We start from the raw sequence: 22765 nt of genomic DNA on the forward strand, positions 1-22765 counted from the left end.
AATTCTTCACCGAAATGTAGAGAATTGTATTCTGCATAGTTGATATAAATGACATTTCTATACTTGCAAAACTAAAAGAGTTATGGAAGGTTAAATTTTAGGTGCTTTCTATCTCAGTTTGGAATTTTGTTCAAATTCACATGTTTATATTTCTGTCTGTTCTTTTCGGAATTTAATGAAATCTTTACCGAATTGTAGAGAATAGTAAGCTTTGTAATTGGTATTAATCGTATTGTTGTATTGACAATAGTTATTGTGATATGAAAGGGTAAATGTAGATGGTTTTCGTATTCCTTCAAATTTTCAGACACATATCTTTTTTCGTAATTATCAGATTTCAATGAATTCTTCACCGAAATGTAGAGAATAGTATTCTGTATAGCTGATATAAATTGCACTTTCCTACCTGTAAAAGTAAAAGAGATATGGAAGGTTAAATTGTCTATGTTTTCCAACTCTGTTTTGGATTTCGTTCAAATTCAAACGTTTATATTTCTTTCAATTCTTTTCGGAATTTAATGAAATCTTTACCGAATTCTAGAGAATAGTAGGCTCTATAAGTAGTATTAATCGTATTGTTGTAGTGTCAATAGTTATTATAATATGGAAGGTTAAATTTGGAAGGTTTTCGTATTCGTTCAAAATTTCCAACACTAATATCTCCTTTTGTAATTATGAGATATCAATGAATTCTTCAACGATATGTAGAGAATAGTATTCTGTATATCTGATATAAATGACATTTTCCTACCTGTAAAAATAAATGAGATATAGAAAGTTAAATTTTCGGTGCTTTCTATCTCAGTTTGGAATTTCCTTCAAATTCAAACGTTTATATTTCTGTCAATTCTTTTCGGAATTTAATGAAATCTTTACCGAATTGTAGAGGATAGTAGGCTATTTAATTGGAATTAATCGTATTGTTGTAGTGTCAATAGTTATTCTAATATGGAAGGTTAAATTTGGAAGGTTTTCGTATTCGTTCAAAATTTCCAACACTAATATCTCCTTTTGTAATTATGAGATTTCAATGAATTCTTCATCGATATGTAGAGAATAGTATTCTGTATAGCTGATATAAATGACATTTCCCTACCTGTAAAAATAAATGAGATATAGAAGGTTAAATTTTCGGTGCTTTCTATCTCAGTTTGGAATTTCCTTCAAATTCAAACGTTTATATTTCTTTCAATTCTTTTCGGAATTTAATGAAATATTTACCGAATTCTAGAGAATAGTAGGCTCTATAAATAGTATTAATCGTATTGTTGTAGTGTCAATAGTTATTATAATATGGAAGGTTAAATTTGGAAGGTTTTCGTATTCGTTCAAAATTTCCAACACTAACATTTCCTTTTGTAATTATGAGATTTCAATGAATTCTTCATCGATATGTAGAGAATAGTATTCTGTATAGCTGATATAAATTGCACTTTCCTACCTTTAAAAGTAAAAGAGATATAGAAAGTTAAATTGTCTATGTTTTCCAACTCTGTTTTGGATTTCGTTCAAATTCAAACGTTTATATTTCTTTCAATTCTTTTCGGAATTTAATGAAATCTTTACCGAATTCTAGAGAATAGTAGGCTCTATAAATAATCGTATTGTTGTAGTGTCAATAGTTATTATAATATGGAAGGTTAAATTTGGAAGGTTTTCGTATTCGTTCAAAATTTCCAACACTAATATCTCCTTTTGTAATTATGAAATTTCAATGAATTCTTCATCGATATGTAGAGAATAGTATTCTGTATAGCTGATATAAATGACATTTTCCTACCTGTAAAAATAAATGAGATATAGAAGGTTAAATTTTCGGTGCTTTCTATCTCAGTTTGGATTTTCCTTCAAATTCAAATGTTTATATTTCTGTCAATTCTTTTCGGAATTTAATGAAATATTTACCAAATTCTAGAGAATAGTAGGCTCTATAAATAGTATTAATCGTATTGTTGTAGTGACAATAATTATTGTGATATGGAAGGTTAAAATTGGAAGGTTTTCGTATTCGTTCAAAATTTCCAACACTTATATCTCCTTTTGTAATTATCAGATTTCAATGAATTCTTCATCGATATGTAGAGAATAGTATTCTGTATAGCTGATATAAATTGCACTTTCCTACCTTTAAAAGTAAAAGAGATATGGAAGGTTAAATTGTCTATATTTTCCAACTCTGTTTTGGATTTCGTTCAAATTCAAACGTTTATATTTCTTTCAATTCTTTTCGGAATTTAATGAAATCTTTACCGAATTCTAGAGAATAGTAGGCTCTATAAATAGTATTAATCGTATTGTTGTAGTGTCAATAGTTATTATAATATGGAAGGTTAAATTTGGAAGGTTTTCGTATTCGTTCAAAATTTCCAACACTAATATCTCCTTTTGTAATTATGAGATTTCAATGAATTCTTCATCGATTCGTAGAGAACAGTATTCTGTATAGCTGATATAAATGACATTTTCCTACCTGTAAAAATAAATGAGATATAGAAGGTTAAATTTTCGGTGTTTTCCATTTCAGCTTTGAAAAAAGATCAAATTCAAACGTTTAAATCTGTTATCCCTCTTTTCAGAATTTAATTTAATCTTTACCGAATTGTAGAGAATGGGTAGCTCTAGAATTGGTATTAATCGTATTGTTGTAATATCAATAGTTATTATAATATGGAAGGTTAAATTTGGAAGTATTTCGTATTCGTACAAAATTTCCAACATTTATATCTCCTTTTGTAATTATCAGATTTCAATGAATTCTTCACCGAAATGTAGAGAATTGTATTCTGCATAGCTGATATAAATGACATTTCTCTACTTGCAAAACTAAAAGAGATATGGAAGGTTAAATTTTCGGTCCTTTTTATCTCAGTTTGGAATTTCGTTTAAATTCAAATGTTGATATTTCTGTCAATTCTTTTCGGAATTTAATGAAATCTTTACCGAATTGTAGAGAATAGTAGGCTTTATAATTGGAATTAATCGTATTGTTGTAGTGTCAATAGTTATTATAATATGGAAGGTTAAATTTAGAAGCTTTTCGTACTCGTACAAAGTTTCCAACATTTATATCTCCTTTTGTAATTATCAGATTTCAATGAATTCTTCACCGAAATGTGAAGAATTGTATTCAGTATAGCTGATATAAATGAAATTTCTCTACTTGCAAAACTAAATGAGTTATGGAAGGTTAAATTTTCGGTGCTTTCTATCTCAATTTGGAATTTCGTTCAAATTCACATGTTTATATTTCTGTCTATTCGTTTCGGAATTTAATGAAATCTTTACCGAATTGTAGAGAATAGTAAGCTTTATATTTGGTATTAATCGTATTGTTGTATTGACAATAGTTATTGTGATATGAAAGGGTAAATGTAGATGGTTTTCGTATTCCTTCATATTTTCAGACACATATCTTTTTTCGTAATTATCAGATTTCAATGAATTCTTCACCGAAATGTAGAGAATAGTATTCTGTATAGCTGATATAAATTGCACTTTCCTACCTGTAAAAGTAAAAGAGATATGGAAGGTTAAATTGTCTATGTTTTCCAACTCTGTTTTGGATTTCGTTCAAATTCAAACGTTTATATTTCTTTCAATTCTTTTCGGAATTTAATGAAATCTTTACCGAATTCTAGAGAATAGTAGGCTCTATAAGTAGTATTAATCGTATTGTTGTAGTGTCAATAGTTATTATAATATGGAAGGTTTTCGTGTTCGTTCAAAATTTCCAACACTAATATCTCCTTTTGTAATTATGAGATTTCAATGAATTCTTCATCGATATGTAGAGAATTGTATTCTGTATAGCTGATATAAATTGCACTTTCCTACCTGTAAAAGTAAAAGAGATATGGAAGGTTAAATTGTCTATGTTTTCCAACTCTTTTTTGGATTTTGTTCAAATTCAAACGTTTATATTTCATTCAATTCTTTTCGGAATTTAATAAAATCTTTACCGCATTCTAGAGAATACTAGGCTTTATAATTGGTATTAATCGTATTGTTGTAGTTTCAATAGTTATTATAATATGGAAGGTTAAATTTGGAAGCTTTTCGTACTCGTACAAAATTTCCAACATTTATATTTCCTTTTGTAATTATCAGATTTCAATGAATTCTTCACCGAAATGTAGAGAATTGTATTCTGCATAGTTGATATAAATGACATTTCTATACTTGCAAAACTAAAAGAGTTATGGAAGGTTAAATTTTAGGTGCTTTCTATCTCAGTTTGGAATTTTGTTCAAATTCACATGTTTATATTTCTGTCTGTTCTTTTCGGAATTTAATGAAATCTTTACCGAATTGTAGAGAATAGTAAGCTTTATAATTGGTATTAATCGTATTGTTGTATTGACAATAGTTATTGTGATATGAAAGGGTAAATGTAGATGGTTTTCGTATTCCTTCAAATTTTCAGACACATATCTTTTTTCGTAATTATCAGATTTCAATGAATTCTTCACCGAAATGTAGAGAATAGTATTCTGTATAGCTGATATAAATTGCATTTTCCTACCTGTAAAAGTAAAAGAGATATGGAAGGTTAAATTGTCCATGTTTTCCAACTCTGTTTTGGATTTCGTTCAAATTCAAACGTTTATATTTCTTCAATTCTTTTCGGAATTTAATGAAATATTTACCGAATTCTAGAGAATAGTAGGCTCTATAAATAATCGTATTGTTGTAGTGTCAATAGTTATTATAATATGGAAGGTTAAATTTGGAAGGTTTTCGTATTCGTTCAAAATTTCCAACACTAATATCTCCTTTTGTAATTATGAAATTTCAATGAATTCTTCATCGATATGTAGAGAATAGTATTCTGTATAGCTGATATAAATGACATTTCTATACTTGCAAAACTAAAAGAGTTATGGAAGGTTAAATTTTAGGTACTTTCTATCTCAGTTTGGAATTTCGTTCAAATTCACATGTTTATATTTCTGTCTGTTCTTTTCGGAATTTAATGAAATCTTTACCGAATTGTAGAGAATAGTAAGCTTTATAATTGGTATTAATCGTATTGTTGTATTGACAATAGTTATTGTGATATGAAAGGTTAAATTTGGAAGGTTTTCGTATTCGTTCAAAATTTCCAACACTAACATCTCCTTTTGTAATTATGTGATTTCAATGAATTCTTCATCGATATGTAGAGAATAGTATTCTGTATAGCTGATATAAATTGCACTTTCCTACCTTTAAAAGTAAAAGAGATATGGAAGGTTAAATTGTCTATATTTTCCAACTCTGTTTTGGATTTCGTTCAAATTCAAACGTTTATATTTCTTTCAATTCTTTTCGGAATTTAATGAAATCTTTACCGAATTCTAGAGAATAGTAGGCTCTATATTTAGTATTAATCGTATTGTTGTAGTGTCAATAGTTATTATAATATGGAAGGTTAAATTTGGAAGGTTTTCGTATTCGTTCAAAATTTCCAACACTAATATCTCCTTTTGTAATTATGAGATTTCAATGAATTCTTCATCGATTCGTAGAGAACAGTATTCTGTATAGCTGATATAAATGACATTTTCCTACCTGTAAAAATAAATGAGATATAGAAGGTTAAATTTTCGGTGTTTTCCATTTCAGCTTTGAAAAAAGATCAAATTCAAACGTTTAAATCTGTTATCCCTCTTTTCAGAATTTAATTTAACCTTTACCGAATTGTAGAGAATGGGTAGCTCTAGAATTGGTATTAATCGTATTGTTGTAATATCAATAGTTATTGTGATATGGAACGGCAAATTTGGATGGTTTTCGTATTCGTTCAAATTTTCAGACACATATCTTTTTTCGTAATTATCAGATTTCAATGAATTCTTCATCGATATGTAGTGAATAGTATTCTGTATAGCTGATATAAATGACATTTCTCTACCTGTGAAACTAAATGAGATATGGAAGGTTAAATTGTCCATGTTTTCCAACTCAGTTTGGAATTTCGTTCAAATTCAAACGTTTATATGTCTTTCAATTCTTTTCGGAATTTAATGAAATCTTTACCGAATTTTAGAGAATAGTAGGTTTTATAATTGGAATTAATCGTATTGTTGTAGTGTCAATAGTTATTATAATATGGAAGGTTAAATTTGGAAGTATTTCGTATTCGTACAAAATTTCCAACATTTATATCTCCTTTTGTAATTATCAGATTTCAATGAATTCTTCACCGAAATGTAGAGAATTGTATTCTGCATAGCTGATATAAATGACATTTCTCTACTTGCAAAACTAAAAGAGATATGGAAGGTTAAATTTTCGGTCCTTTTTATCTCAGTTTGGAATTTCGTTTAAATTCAAATGTTGATATTTCTGTCAATTCTTTTCGGAATTTAATGAAATCTTTACCGAATTGTAGAGAATAGTAGGCTTTATAATTGGAATTAATCGTATTGTTGTAGTGTCAATAGTTATTATAATATGGAAGGTTAAATTTAGAAGCTTTTCGTACTCGTACAAAGTTTCCAACATTTATATCTCCTTTTGTAATTATCAGATTTCAATGAATTCTTCACCGAAATGTGAAGAATTGTATTCAGTATAGCTGATATAAATGAAATTTCTCTACTTGCAAAACTAAATGAGTTATGGAAGGTTAAATTTTCGGTGCTTTCTATCTCAATTTGGAATTTCGTTCAAATTCACATGTTTATATTTCTGTCTATTCGTTTCGGAATTTAATGAAATCTTTGCCGAATTGTAGAGAATAGTAAGCTTTATATTTGGTATTAATCGTATTGTTGTATTGACAATAGTTATTGTGATATGAAAGGGTAAATGTAGATGGTTTTCGTATTCCTTCATATTTTCAGACACATATCTTTTTTCGTAATTATCAGATTTCAATGAATTCTTCACCGAAATGTAGAGAATAGTATTCTGTATAGCTGATATAAATTGCACTTTCCTACCTGTAAAAGTAAAAGAGATATGGAAGGTTAAATTGTCTATGTTTTCCAACTCTGTTTTGGATTTCGTTCAAATTCAAACGTTTATATTTCTTTCAATTCTTTTCGGAATTTAATGAAATCTTTACCGAATTCTAGAGAATAGTAGGCTCTATAAGTAGTATTAGTCGTATTGTTGTAGTGTCAATAGTTATTATAATATGGAAGGTTTTCGTGTTCGTTCAAAATTTCCAACACTAATATCTCCTTTTGTAATTATGAGATTTCAATGAATTCTTCATCGATATGTAGAGAATTGTATTCTGTATAGCTGATATAAATTGCACTTTCCTACCTGTAAAAGTAAAAGAGATATGGAAGGTTAAATTGTCTATGTTTTCCAACTCTTTTTTGGATTTTGTTCAAATTCAAACGTTTATATTTCATTCAATTCTTTTCGGAATTTAATAAAATCTTTACCGCATTCTAGAGAATACTAGGCTTTATAATTGGTATTAATCGTATTGTTGTAGTGTCAATAGTTATTATAATATGGAAGGTTAAATTTGGAAGCTTTTCGTACTCGTACAAAATTTCCAACATTTATATTTCCTTTTGTAATTATCAGATTTCAATGAATTCTTCACCGAAATGTAGAGAATTGTATTCTGCATAGTTGATATAAATGACATTTCTATACTTGCAAAACTAAAAGAGTTATGGAAGGTTAAATTTTAGGTGCTTTCTATCTCAGTTTGGAATTTCGTTCAAATTCACATGTTTATATTTCTGTCTGTTCTTTTCGGAATTTAATGAAATCTTTACCGAATTGTAGAGAATAGTAAGCTTTATAATTGGTATTAATCGTATTGTTGTATTGACAATAGTTATTGTGATATGAAAGGTTAAATTTGGAAGGTTTTCGTATTCGTTCAAAATTTCCAACACTAACATCTCCTTTTGTAATTATGTGATTTCAATGAATTCTTCATCGATATGTAGAGAATAGTATTCTGTATAGCTGATATAAATTGCACTTTCCTACCTTTAAAAGTAAAAGAGATATGGAACGTTAAATTGTCTATATTTTCCAACTCTGTTTTGGATTTCGTTCAAATTCAAACGTTTATATTTCTTTCAATTCTTTTCGGAATTTAATGAAATCTTTACCGAATTCTAGAGAATATTAGGCTCTATAAATAGTATTAATCGTATTGTTGTAGTGTCAATAGTTATTATAATATGGAAGGTTAAATTTGGAAGGTTTACGTATTCGTTCAAAATTTCCAACACTAATATCTCCTTTTGTAATTATGAGATTTCAATGAATTCTTCATCGATATGTAGAGAATTGTATTCTGTATAGCTGATATAAATTGCACTTTCCTACCTGTAAAAGTAAAAGAGATATGGAAGGTTAAATTGTCTATGTTTTCCAACTCTTTTTTGGATTTTGTTCAAATTCAAACGTTTATATTTCATTCAATTCTTTTCGGAATTTAATAAAATCTTTACCGCATTCTAGAGAATACTAGGCTTTATAATTGGTATTAATCGTATTGTTGTAGTGTCAATAGTTATTATAATATGGAAGGTTAAATTTGGAAGCTTTTCGTACTCGTACAAAATTTCCAACATTTATATTTCCTTTTGTAATTATCAGATTTCAATGAATTCTTCACCGAAATGTAGAGAATTGTATTCTGCATAGTTGATATAAATGACATTTCTATACTTGCAAAACTAAAAGAGTTATGGAAGGTTAAATTTTAGGTGCTTTCTATCTCAGTTTGGAATTTCGTTCAAATTCACATGTTTATATTTCTGTCTGTTCTTTTCGGAATTTAATGAAATCTTTACCGAATTGTAGAGAATAGTAAGCTTTATAATTGGTATTAATCGTATTGTTGTATTGACAATAGTTATTGTGATATGAAAGGGTAAATGTAGATGGTTTTCGTATTCCTTCAAATTTTCAGACACATATCTTTTTTCGTAATTATCAGATTTCAATGAATTCTTCACCGAAATGTAGAGAATAGTATTCTGTATAGCTGATATAAATTGCATTTTCCTACCTGTAAAAGTAAAAGAGATATGGAAGGTTAAATTGTCCATGTTTTCCAACTCTGTTTTGGATTTCGTTCAAATTCAAACGTTTATATTTCTTTCAATTCTTTTCGGAATTTAATGAAATATTTACCGAATTCTAGAGAATAGTAGGCTCTATAAATAATCGTATTGTTGTAGTGTCAATAGTTATTATAATATGGAAGGTTAAATTTGGAAGGTTTTCGTATTCGTTCAAAATTTCCAACACTAACATCTCCTTTTGTAATTATGTGATTTCAATGAATTCTTCATCGATATGTAGAGAATAGTATTCTGTATAGCTGATATAAATTGCACTTTCCTACCTTTAAAAGTAAAAGAGATATGGAACGTTAAATTGTCTATATTTTCCAACTCTGTTTTGGATTTCGTTCAAATTCAAACGTTTATATTTCTTTCAATTCTTTTCGGAATTTAATGAAATCTTTACCGAATTCTAGAGAATATTAGGCTCTATAAATAGTATTAATCGTATTGTTGTAGTGTCAATAGTTATTATAATATGGAAGGTTAAATTTGGATGGTTTTCGTATTCGTTCAAATTTTCAGACACATATCTTTCTTCGTAATTATCAGATTTCAATGAATTCTTCATCGATATGTAGTGAATAGTATTCTGTATAGCTGATATAAATGACATTTCTCTAACTGTGAAACTAAATGAGATATGGAAGGTAAAATTTTCGGTGCTTTCTATCTCATAAATCTTTACCTAATTGTAGAGAATAGTAGGCTTTATAAATGGAACTTTATAAATCGTATTGTTGTAGTGTCAATAGTTATTATAATATGGAAGGTTAAATTTGGAAGCTTTTCGTACTCGTACAAAATTTCCAACATTTATATCTCTTTTTGTAATTATCAGATTTCAATGAATTCTTCACTGAAATGTAGAGATAAATATTCTTTATAGCTGATATAAATTGCACTTTCCTACCTGTAAAAGTAAAAGAGATATGGAAGGTTAAATTGTCTTTGTTTTCCAACTCTGTTTTGGATTTCGTTCAAATTCAAACGTTTATATTTCTTTCAATTCTTTTCAGAATTTAATGAAATCTTTACCGAATTGTAGAGAATAGTAAGCTTTATAAATAGTATTAATCGTATTGTTGTAGTGTCAATAGTTATTATAATATGGAAGGTTAAATTTGGAAGCTTTTCGTATTCGTACAAAATTTCCAACATTTATATCTCCTTTTGTAATTATCAGATTTCAATGAATTCTTCACCGAAATGTAGAGAATAGTATTCTGTATAGCTGATATAAATGACATTTCTGTACTTGTAAAACTAAAAGAGATATGTAAGGTTAAATTTTCGGTGCTTTCTATCTCAGTTTGGAATTTCGTTCAAATTCAAATGTTTATATTTCTTTCAATTCTTTTCGGAATTTAATGAAATCTTTACCGAATTGTAGAGAATAGTAGGCTTTATAATTGGTATTAATCGTATTGTTGTAGTGTCAATAGTTATTGTAATATGGAAGGCTCTCTTATTTGATCAAAATTTCAAACACTTATATCTCTTTTCTTAACTATCAGATTTCAATAAATTCCTCACCGAAATGTAGAGATAGGTTTTCTGTATAGCTGATATAAATGACGTTTTCCTACCTGTAAAAGTAAAAGAGATAAGGAAGGTTAAATTTTCTATGTTTTGAAATTAGATCCAAATTCAAACGTTTATATGTCTTGTCCCTCTTTTCAGAATTTAGTGAAATCTTTACCGAATTGTAGAGAATAGTAAGCTTTATAATTGGTATTAATCGTATTGTTGTAGTGACAATAGTTATTGTGATATGAAAGGGTAAATTTAGATGGTTTTCGTATTCCTTCAAATTTTCTGACACATATCTTTTTTCGTAATTATCAGATTTCAATGAATTCTTCACCGAAATGTAGAGATAAATATTCTGTATAGCTGATATAAATGACGTTTTCCTACCTGTAAAAGTAAAAGAGATATGGAAGGTTAAATTTTCTATGTTTTCCAACACTGTTTTGAAATTAGATCCAAATTCAAACGTTTATTTCTCTTGTCCCTCTTTTCAGAATTTAATGAAATCTTTACCGAATTGTAGAGAATAGTAAGCTTTATAATTGGAATTGATCGTATTGTTGTAGTGTCAATAGTTATTATAATATGGAAGTTTAAATTTGGAAGCTTTTCGTATTCGTACAAAATTTCCAACATTTAAATCTCCTTTTGTAATTATCAGATTTCAATGAATTCTTCACCGAAAAGTAGAGAATTGTATTCTGCATAGCTGATATAAATGACATTTCTCTGCTTGCAAAATTAAAAGAGATATGGAAGGTTAAATTTTCGGTGCTTTCTATCTCAGTTTGGAATTTCGTTCAAATTGAAATGTTTATATTTCTGTCAATTCTTTTCGGAATTTAATGAAATCATTACCGAATTGTAGAGAATAGTAGGCTTTATAATTGGTATTAATCGTATTGTTGCAGTGTCAATAGTTATTATAATATTGAAGGTTAAATTTGGAAGGTTTTCGTATTCGTTCAAAATTTCCAACACTTATATCTCCTTTTGTAATTATCAGATTTCAATGAATTCTTCACCGAAATGTAGAGATAAATATTCTGTATAGCTAATATAAATTGCACTTTCCTACTGTAAAACTAAATGAGATATGGAAGGTTAAATTGTCCATGTTTTCCAACTCTGTTTTGGATTTTGTTCAAATTCAAACGTTTATATTTCATTCAATTCTTTTCGGAATTTAATAAAATCTTTACCGCATTCTAGAGAATACTAGGCTTTATAATTGGTATTAATCGTATTGTTGTAGTGTCAATAGTTATTATAATATGGAAGGTTAAATTTGGAAGCTTTTCGTACTCGTACAAAATTTCCAACATTTATATTTCCTTTTGTAATTATCAGATTTCAATGAATTCTTCACCGAAATGTAGAGAATTGTATTCTGCATAGTTGATATAAATGACATTTCTATACTTGCAAAACTAAAAGAGTTATGGAAGGTTAAATTTTAGGTGCTTTCTATCTCAGTTTGGAATTTTGTTCAAATTCACATGTTTATATTTCTGTCTGTTCTTTTCGGAATTTAATGAAATCTTTACCGAATTGTAGAGAATAGTAAGCTTTATAATTGGTATTAATCGTATTGTTGTATTGACAATAGTTATTGTGATATGAAAGGGTAAATGTAGATGGTTTTCGTATTCCTTCAAATTTTCAGACACATATCTTTTTTCGTAATTATCAGATTTCAATGAATTCTTCACCGAAATGTAGAGAATAGTATTCTGTATAGCTGATATAAATTGCATTTTCCTACCTGTAAAAGTAAAAGAGATATGGAAGGTTAAATTGTCCATGTTTTCCAACTCTGTTTTGGATTTCGTTCAAATTCAAACGTTTATATTTCTTCAATTCTTTTCGGAATTTAATGAAATATTTACCGAATTCTAGAGAATAGTAGGCTCTATAAATAATCGTATTGTTGTAGTGTCAATAGTTATTATAATATGGAAGGTTAAATTTGGAAGGTTTTCGTATTCGTTCAAAATTTCCAACACTAATATCTCCTTTTGTAATTATGAAATTTCAATGAATTCTTCATCGATATGTAGAGAATAGTATTCTGTATAGCTGATATAAATGACATTTTCCTACCTGTAAAAATAAATGAGATATAGAAGGTTAAATTTTCGGTGCTTTCTATCTCAGTTTGGATTTTCCTTCAAATTCAAATGTTTATATTTCTGTCAATTCTTTTCGGAATTTAATGAAATATTTACCAAATTCTAGAGAATAGTAGGCTCTATAAATAGTATTAATCGTATTGTTGTAGTGACAATAATTATTGTGATATGGAAGGTTAAAATTGGAAGGTTTTCGTATTCGTTCAAAATTTCCAACACTTATATCTCCTTTTGTAATTATCAGATTTCAATGAATTCTTCATCGATATGTAGAGAATAGTATTCTGTATAGCTGATATAAATTGCACTTTCCTACCTTTAAAAGTAAAAGAGATATGGAAGGTTAAATTGTCTATATTTTCCAACTCTGTTTTGGATTTCGTTCAAATTCAAACGTTTATATTTCTTTCAATTCTTTTCGGAATTTAATGAAATCTTTACCGAATTCTAGAGAATAGTAGGCTCTATAAATAGTATTAATCGTATTGTTGTAGTGTCAATAGTTATTATAATATGGAAGGTTAAATTTGGAAGGTTTTCGTATTCGTTCAAAATTTCCAACACTAATATCTCCTTTTGTAATTATGAGATTTCAATGAATTCTTCATCGATTCGTAGAGAACAGTATTCTGTATAGCTGATATAAATGACATTTTCCTACCTGTAAAAATAAATGAGATATAGAAGGTTAAATTTTCGGTGTTTTCCATTTCAGCTTTGAAAAAAGATCAAATTCAAACGTTTAAATCTGTTATCCCTCTTTTCAGAATTTAATTTAACCTTTACCGAATTGTAGAGAATGGGTAGCTCTAGAATTGGTATTAATCGTATTGTTGTAATATCAATAGTTATTGTGATATGGAACGGCAAATTTGGATGGTTTTCGTATTCGTTCAAATTTTCAGACACATATCTTTTTTCGTAATTATCAGATTTCAATGAATTCTTCATCGATATGTAGTGAATAGTATTCTGTATAGCTGATATAAATGACATTTCTCTACCTGTGAAACTAAATGAGATATGGAAGGTTAAATTGTCAATGTTTTCCAACTCAGTTTGGAATTTCGTTCAAATTCAAACGTTTATATGTCTTTCAATTCTTTTCGGAATTTAATGAAATCTTTACCGAATTTTAGAGAATAGTAGGTTTTATAATTGGAATTAATCGTATTGTTGTAGTGTCAATAGTTATTATAATATGGAAGGTTAAATTTGGAAGTATTTCGTATTCGTACAAAATTTCCAACATTTATATCTCCTTTTGTAATTATCAGATTTCAATGAATTCTTCACCGAAATGTAGAGAATTGTATTCTGCATAGCTGATATAAATGACATTTCTCTACTTGCAAAACTAAGAGAGATATGGAAGGTTAAATTTTCGGTCCTTTTTATCTCAGTTTGGAATTTCGTTTAAATTCAAATGTTGATATTTCTGTCAATTCTTTTCGGAATTTAATGAAATCTTTACCGAATTGTAGAGAATAGTAGGCTTTATAATTGGAATTAATCGTATTGTTGTAGTGTCAATAGTTATTATAATATGGAAGGTTAAATTTAGAAGCTTTTCGTACTCGTACAAAGTTTCCAACATTTATATCTCCTTTTGTAATTATCAGATTTCAATGAATTCTTCACCGAAATGTGAAGAATTGTATTCAGTATAGCTGATATAAATGAAATTTCTCTACTTGCAAAACTAAATGAGTTATGGAAGGTTAAATTTTCGGTGCTTTCTATCTCAATTTGGAATTTCGTTCAAATTCACATGTTTATATTTCTGTCTATTCGTTTCGGAATTTAATGAAATCTTTACCGAATTGTAGAGAATAGTAAGCTTTATATTTGGTATTAATCGTATTGTTGTATTGACAATAGTTATTGTGATATGAAAGGGTAAATGTAGATGGTTTTCGTATTCCTTCATATTTTCAGACACATATCTTTTTTCGTAATTATCAGATTTCAATGAATTCTTCACCGAAATGTAGAGAATAGTATTCTGTATAGCTGATATAAATTGCACTTTCCTACCTGTAAAAGTAAAAGAGATATATAAGGTTAAATTGTCTATGTTTTCCAACTCTGTTTTGGATTTCGTTCAAATTCAAACGTTTATATTTCTTTCAATTCTTTTCGGAATTTAATGAAATCTTTACCGAATTCTAGAGAATAGTAGGCTCTATAAGTAGTATTAATCGTATTGTTGTAGTGTCAATAGTTATTATAATATGGAAGGTTTTCGTGTTCGTTCAAAATTTCCAACACTAATATCTCCTTTTGTAATTATGAGATTTCAATGAATTCTTCATCGATATGTAGAGAATTGTATTCTGTATAGCTGATATAAATTGCACTTTCCTACCTGTAAAAGTAAAAGAGATATGGAAGGTTAAATTGTCTATGTTTTCCAACTCTTTTTTGGATTTTGTTCAAATTCAAACGTTTATATTTCATTCAATTCTTTTCGGAATTTAATAAAATCTTTACCGCATTCTAGAGAATACTAGGCTTTATAATTGGTATTAATCGTATTGTTGTAGTGTCAATAGTTATTATAATATGGAAGGTTAAATTTGGAAGCTTTTCGTACTCGTACAAAATTTCCAACATTTATATTTCCTTTTGTAATTATCAGATTTCAATGAATTCTTCACCGAAATGTAGAGAATTGTATTCTGCATAGTTGATATAAATGACATTTCTATACTTGCAAAACTAAAAGAGTTATGGAAGGTTAAATTTTAGGTGCTTTCTATCTCAGTTTGGAATTTCGTTCAAATTCACATGTTTATATTTCTGTCTGTTCTTTTCGGAATTTAATGAAATCTTTACCGAATTGTAGAGAATAGTAAGCTTTATAATTGGTATTAATCGTATTGTTGTATTGACAATAGTTATTGTGATATGAAAGGGTAAATGTAGATGGTTTTCGTATTCCTTCAAATTTTCAGACACATATCTTTTTTCGTAATTATCAGATTTCAATGAATTCTTCACCGAAATGTAGAGAATAGTATTCTGTATAGCTGATATAAATTGCATTTTCCTACCTGTAAAAGTAAAAGAGATATGGAAGGTTAAATTGTCCATGTTTTCCAACTCTGTTTTGGATTTCGTTCAAATTCAAACGTTTATATTTCTTTCAATTCTTTTCGGAATTTAATGAAATATTTACCGAATTCTAGAGAATAGTAGGCTCTATAAATAATCGTATTGTTGTAGTGTCAATAGTTATTATAATATGGAAGGTTAAATTTGGAAGGTTTTCGTATTCGTTCAAAATTTCCAACACTAACATCTCCTTTTGTAATTATGTGATTTCAATGAATTCTTCATCGATATGTAGAGAATAGTATTCTGTATAGCTGATATAAATTGCACTTTCCTACCTTTAAAAGTAAAAGAGATATGGAACGTTAAATTGTCTATATTTTCCAACTCTGTTTTGGATTTCGTTCAAATTCAAACGTTTATATTTCTTTCAATTCTTTTCGGAATTTAATGAAATCTTTACCGAATTCTAGAGAATATTAGGCTCTATAAATAGTATTAATCGTATTGTTGTAGTGTCAATAGTTATTATAATATGGAAGGTTAAATTTGGAAGGTTTTCGTATTCGTTCAAAATTTCCAACACTAATATCTCCTTTTGTAATTATGAGATTTCAATGAATTCTTCATCGATATGTAGAGAATTGTATTCTGTATAGCTGATATAAATTGCACTTTCCTACCTGTAAAAGTAAAAGAGATATGGAAGGTTAAATTGTCTATGTTTTCCAACTCTTTTTTGGATTTTGTTCAAATTCAAACGTTTATATTTCATTCAATTCTTTTCGGAATTTAATAAAATCTTTACCGCATTCTAGAGAATACTAGGCTTTATAATTGGTATTAATCGTATTGTTGTAGTGTCAATAGTTATTATAATATGGAAGGTTAAATTTGGAAGCTTTTCGTACTCGTACAAAATTTCCAACATTTATATTTCCTTTTGTAATTATCAGATTTCAATGAATTCTTCACCGAAATGTAGAGAATTGTATTCTGCATAGTTGATATAAATGACATTTCTATACTTGCAAAACTAAAAGAGTTATGGAAGGTTAAATTTTAGGTGCTTTCTATCTCAGTTTGGAATTTCGTTCAAATTCACATGTTTATATTTCTGTCTGTTCTTTTCGGAATTTAATGAAATCTTTACCGAATTGTAGAGAATAGTAAGCTTTATAATTGGTATTAATCGTATTGTTGTATTGACAATAGTTATTGTGATATGAAAGGGTAAATGTAGATGGTTTTCGTATTCCTTCAAATTTTCAGACACATATCTTTTTTCGTAATTATCAGATTTCAATGAATTCTTCACCGAAATGTAGAGAATAGTATTCTGTATAGCTGATATAAATTGCATTTTCCTACCTGTAAAAGTAAAAGAGATATGGAAGGTTAAATTGTCCATGTTTTCCAACTCTGTTTTGGATTTCGTTCAAATTCAAACGTTTATATTTCTTTCAATTCTTTTCGGAATTTAATGAAATATTTACCGAATTCTAGAGAATAGTAGGCTCTATAAATAATCGTATTGTTGTAGTGTCAATAGTTATTATAATATGGAAGGTTAAATTTGGAAGGTTTTCGTATTCGTTCAAAATTTCCAACACTAACATCTCCTTTTGTAATTATGTGATTTCAATGAATTCTTCATCGATATGTAGAGAATAGTATTCTGTATAGCTGATATAAATTGCACTTTCCTACCTTTAAAAGTAAAAGAGATATGGAACGTTAAATTGTCTATATTTTCCAACTCTGTTTTGGATTTCGTTCAAATTCAAACGTTTATATTTCTTTCAATTCTTTTCGGAATTTAATGAAATCTTTACCGAATTCTAGAGAATATTAGGCTCTATAAATAGTATTAATCGTATTGTTGTAGTGTCAATAGTTATTATAATATGGAAGGTTAAATTTGGATGGTTTTCGTATTCGTTCAAATTTTCAGACACATATCTTTCTTCGTAATTATCAGATTTCAATGAATTCTTCATCGATATGTAGTGAATAGTATTCTGTATAGCTGATATAAATGACATTTCTCTAACTGTGAAACTAAATGAGATATGGAAGGTAAAATTTTCGGTGCTTTCTATCTCATAAATCTTTACCTAATTGTAGAGAATAGTAGGCTTTATAAATGGAACTTTATAAATCGTATTGTTGTAGTGTCAATAGTTATTATAATATGGAAGGTTAAATTTGGAAGCTTTTCGTACTCGTACAAAATTTCCAACATTTATATCTCTTTTTGTAATTATCAGATTTCAATGAATTCTTCACTGAAATGTAGAGATAAATATTCTTTATAGCTGATATAAATTGCACTTTCCTACCTGTAAAAGTAAAAGAGATATGGAAGGTTAAATTGTCTTTGTTTTCCAACTCTGTTTTGGATTTCGTTCAAATTCAAACGTTTATATTTCTTTCAATTCTTTTCAGAATTTAATGAAATCTTTACCGAATTGTAGAGAATAGTAAGCTTTATAAATAGTATTAATCGTATTGTTGTAGTGTCAATAGTTATTATAATATGGAAGGTTAAATTTGGAAGCTTTTCGTATTCGTACAAAATTTCCAACATTTATATCTCCTTTTGTAATTATCAGATTTCAATGAATTCTTCACCGAAATGTAGAGAATAGTATTCTGTATAGCTGATATAAATGACATTTCTGTACTTGTAAAACTAAAAGAGATATGTAAGGTTAAATTTTCGGTGCTTTCTATCTCAGTTTGGAATTTCGTTCAAATTCAAATGTTTATATTTCTTTCAATTCTTTTCGGAATTTAATGAAATCTTTACCGAATTGTAGAGAATAGTAGGCTTTATAATTGGTATTAATCGTATTGTTGTAGTGTCAATAGTTATTGTAATATGGAAGGCTCTCTTATTTGATCAAAATTTCAAACACTTATATCTCTTTTCTTAACTATCAGATTTCAATAAATTCCTCACCGAAATGTAGAGATAGGTTTTCTGTATAGCTGATATAAATGACGTTTTCCTACCTGTAAAAGTAAAAGAGATATGGAAGGTTAAATTTTCTATGTTTTGAAATTAGATCCAAATTCAAACGTTTATATGTCTTGTCCCTCTTTTCAGAATTTAGTGAAATCTTTACCGAATTGTAGAGAATAGTAAGCTTTATAATTGGTATTAATCGTATTGTTGTAGTGACAATAGTTATTGTGATATGAAAGGGTAAATTTAGATGGTTTTCGTATTCCTTCAAATTTTCTGACACATATCTTTTTTCGTAATTATCAGATTTCAATGAATTCTTCACCGAAATGTAGAGATAAATATTCTGTATAGCTGATATAAATGACGTTTTCCTACCTGTAAAAGTAAAAGAGATATGGAAGGTTAAATTTTCTATGTTTTCCAACACTGTTTTGAAATTAGATCCAAATTCAAACGTTTATTTCTCTTGTCCCTCTTTTCAGAATTTAATGAAATCTTTACCGAATTGTAGAGAATAGTAAGCTTTATAATTGGAATTGATCGTATTGTTGTAGTGTCAATAGTTATTATAATATGGAAGTTTAAATTTGGAAGCTTTTCGTATTCGTACAAAATTTCCAACATTTAAATCTCCTTTTGTAATTATCAGATTTCAATGAATTCTTCACCGAAAAGTAGAGAATTGTATTCTGCATAGCTGATATAAATGACATTTCTCTGCTTGCAAAATTAAAAGAGATATGGATGGTTAAATTTTCGGTGCTTTCTATCTCAGTTTGGAATTTCGTTCAAATTGAAATGTTTATATTTCTGTCAATTCTTTTCGGAATTTAATGAAATCATTACCGAATTGTAGAGAATAGTAGGCTTTATAATTGGTATTAATCGTATTGTTGCAGTGTCAATAGTTATTATAATATTGAAGGTTAAATTTGGAAGGTTTTCGTATTCGTTCAAAATTTCCAACACTTATATCTCCTTTTGTAATTATCAGATTTCAATGAATTCTTCACCGAAATGTAGAGATAAATATTCTGTATAGCTAATATAAATTGCACTTTCCTACTGTAAAACTAAATGAGATATGGAAGGTTAAATTTTCCATGTTTTCCAACTCTGTTTTGGATTTCGTTCAAATTCAAACGTTTATATTTCTTTCAATTTTTTTCAGAATTTAATGAAATCTTTACCGAATTATAGAGATTAGTATGCTCAACAACTGGTATTTATCGTATTGTTGTAGTGCCAATAGAATTAGTGATTTTTTCTATAAATTGTAGAGGGAAATTAGCCGTATAAATGGTATAGATTTTAAGGTTTTAATGACTATAATTAATGAGAATTTTAGGTTAAAGTTTCGATGTTTTTAAATTCTTTTAAATTTCAAGGCTTTATATCTCTCTTTTTCTTCATTAGATTTTAAGAAACACTTTATCGTATTTTAGGGAAAGATTTTGATTTATTTTCTGCTTACAACAAGATTGCCTATTTTGTGGAAGTTTTATTATTCTTGAATATTTTAGATTTATTTTATATATTTTAGTGATATTGTTAAAATAACATTCCGGTTGTACGTGTGCATCCTGATGTAAGTGAGTTCTGGAATGGTAGTTTTGGAGTATGGATGTTTAAATTAAGAAGATTTGGTGGATAGAATACTTGCTTTAGTTGAAGTAATCTGTAATTCGGCTACATATTATTTGTTCCTTGGCCCACTTAGTTCATAGAATCATATAGATGTTAGTTAAATACTAAGGATGATGTTAATTAAATAGTTAAAAGTTATAAACCCTTTCAAGTTTTGTTCATGTACTTGAGGGTTGTATTTTAAATTGCTAGTACTTTGGTACCCATTGTTTGGTTGTAATGTACATGAATACTTCCTTCCATAAAACCTAAAGTACTTACTTTTAACGATGATAGGGTAATGCAGTAGGTTTTGGATTCACGTAATAAGAATATAGATAAATGAAAATAATTGAAGGTAGGAATATCAAGGAATAAATATTTGTATACACAAAATTAAAATAGTCAATTTGTTTATTGTAAAAATAATATATACACCAAATATACGAAAGAACATAAGAAGTTTGATTTTGTGGAAATAATTTACTTCCAGCGTCGTATTTACAAATAATGTACAATATTTACAAAGAAAAAGAGCCTGGCACTAAAATCTGATATTTCTCTTCTTACTTGGACGAGGAGGTTCACATTCCGTCTGTTTCCTTTTTCTCTTTAAGGATATTCTGGATTTTTGGAATCCTGAAGACTTATTTTCCTTATCATTTCTGAACTGTTTTATAGCAGCCTTTAACTGTGCGGTTAACTTATAGCTGGATAGAATAATATCCATCCATTGTGTGCATACTTGGCTGGCCATCACCAAGGAATCCTTGTCCATCATACTGCAACATAACATAAATATTAAGATTTGAATAATAAGAAAATATAACACTAAATAGAATAGATGTAGTTTTGGTACTTACCTAAATATCATCAGAGCCACTTCTTCGGGTACTTTAGAAATAATATCTATTTTCCTTTCATTTTCAATGAGGGAAAATATTTGCATGAAAGTCAGTACGTGGAAACCCATGTTTGTGTTAACAGTGCTCAGTTTTCTAAGTAAATGATGTAGATACTTAGTGTGGCTGTATTTATATGATTGGCAAAATGGCGGTTAAAACCTAAGGACCAATCAGAATCGTTGAGGCGGGGCTAGGTTCGGCCAATAGCGTCATATCTGGAATGGTCTGCCTGAGCACACTTGTAACGTCAGCTAAGTTAATAATTGAATTGCTACATTTTTGTAAATACTTTGTATAAGTAATTTGATTAGATTTAGTATTTCTTTTTTTCTTATGTACTAGTACGGTAGAAAACAATTTAAATTCTGGAAAAATAGTGGTTATAATTTTCTTACATTTGTTAGGGTGAATTGTTATATGAATAATGTTTATATCTTTTAGCTTTACCTGATAAAATATTTTCTTCAATATACTAGAACTGTTAATTATAAAAAAAATATCTGCCAGAACGTTTCATTCTCATTAGAATGTTCTTTGTATCGTTATCTACGAACATCGATGATTAATGCAAAATAACATTCATAACAGTAACATTTCAGGTAAGTAAACCTTTGCTAAAAAGAAAGCTGTATAACTCGTATAAATTATTACTATTTGGCAATAATAGTAAATGAGATATGGAAGGTTAAATTTTAGAACATATAAATTACAAACATCTCCTTTCGTATTATTAAGAATTTAATAAAATGTTTACCGAATTGTAAGGAAAATTTAGCTCTATACATATATGGTATAAATGGCATAGTTTTAGTGTTTATAGTTATTGGGATAAGGAAGGTTAAATTTTGGAAGTTTACAAATACGTTGAAATTTCAAACGTTTATATCTCTTTTCCTATTTATCAGATTTCAATCAATTCTTTATCGAATTTTAGAGAAAAGATAGCTGTATAACTGATATAAATAGTGTTGTTATAGTGTTCATAGTTAATCAGATATAAAAGGTTAAATTTTTGTGGTTTTGAAATTTGACCAAATTTCAAACGTTTATATCCCCCATTCGTATTGTTTAGAATTTAATAAATTCTTTACCGAATTGTAGAGAATAGTGTGAGAGAAGTTAGCTGTATAAATAGTATTTTAAGGTTTTAATGACTATTGTTAGTGAGAATTTAAGGTTAAACTTTCGATGTTTTTTAATTCTTTTAAATTTCAAATCTTTATATCTCTCTTTTTATTCGTTAGATTTTAATGAACACTATCATATTGCAGAGAAAGATTTTGATTTATTCTCTGCTTACAACAAGATTGCCTATTTTGTGGAAATTTTATTATTCTTAAATATTTTAGATTCATTTTACTATATATTTTAGTGAGATTGTTAACATAACATTTATGTTGTACGTGTGCATCCTGAAGTAAGCGAGTTCTGGAATGGTAGTTTAGGAGTATGGATGTTTAAATTAAGAAGATTTGGTGGATAGAATACTTGCTTTAGTTG

The 22765-nt window shown here is 28.0% G+C and overlaps 1 long non-coding RNA gene across 1 annotated transcript in view; it reads left to right on the top strand.

The window, feature by feature from the left end:
* The window catches only part of LOC141458287 (uncharacterized), a 49345-nt gene that overhangs the window by 21825 nt on the left and 4755 nt on the right, over nucleotides 1-22765 (top strand). The window lies entirely within an intron of this gene.

Source organism: Rhodnius prolixus, unplaced genomic scaffold, assembly GCF_049639745.1.
Source record: "Rhodnius prolixus isolate KJV_2025 unplaced genomic scaffold, Rpr scaffold_5, whole genome shotgun sequence".
Classification (NCBI taxonomy): Eukaryota; Metazoa; Arthropoda; class Insecta; order Hemiptera; family Reduviidae; genus Rhodnius; species Rhodnius prolixus.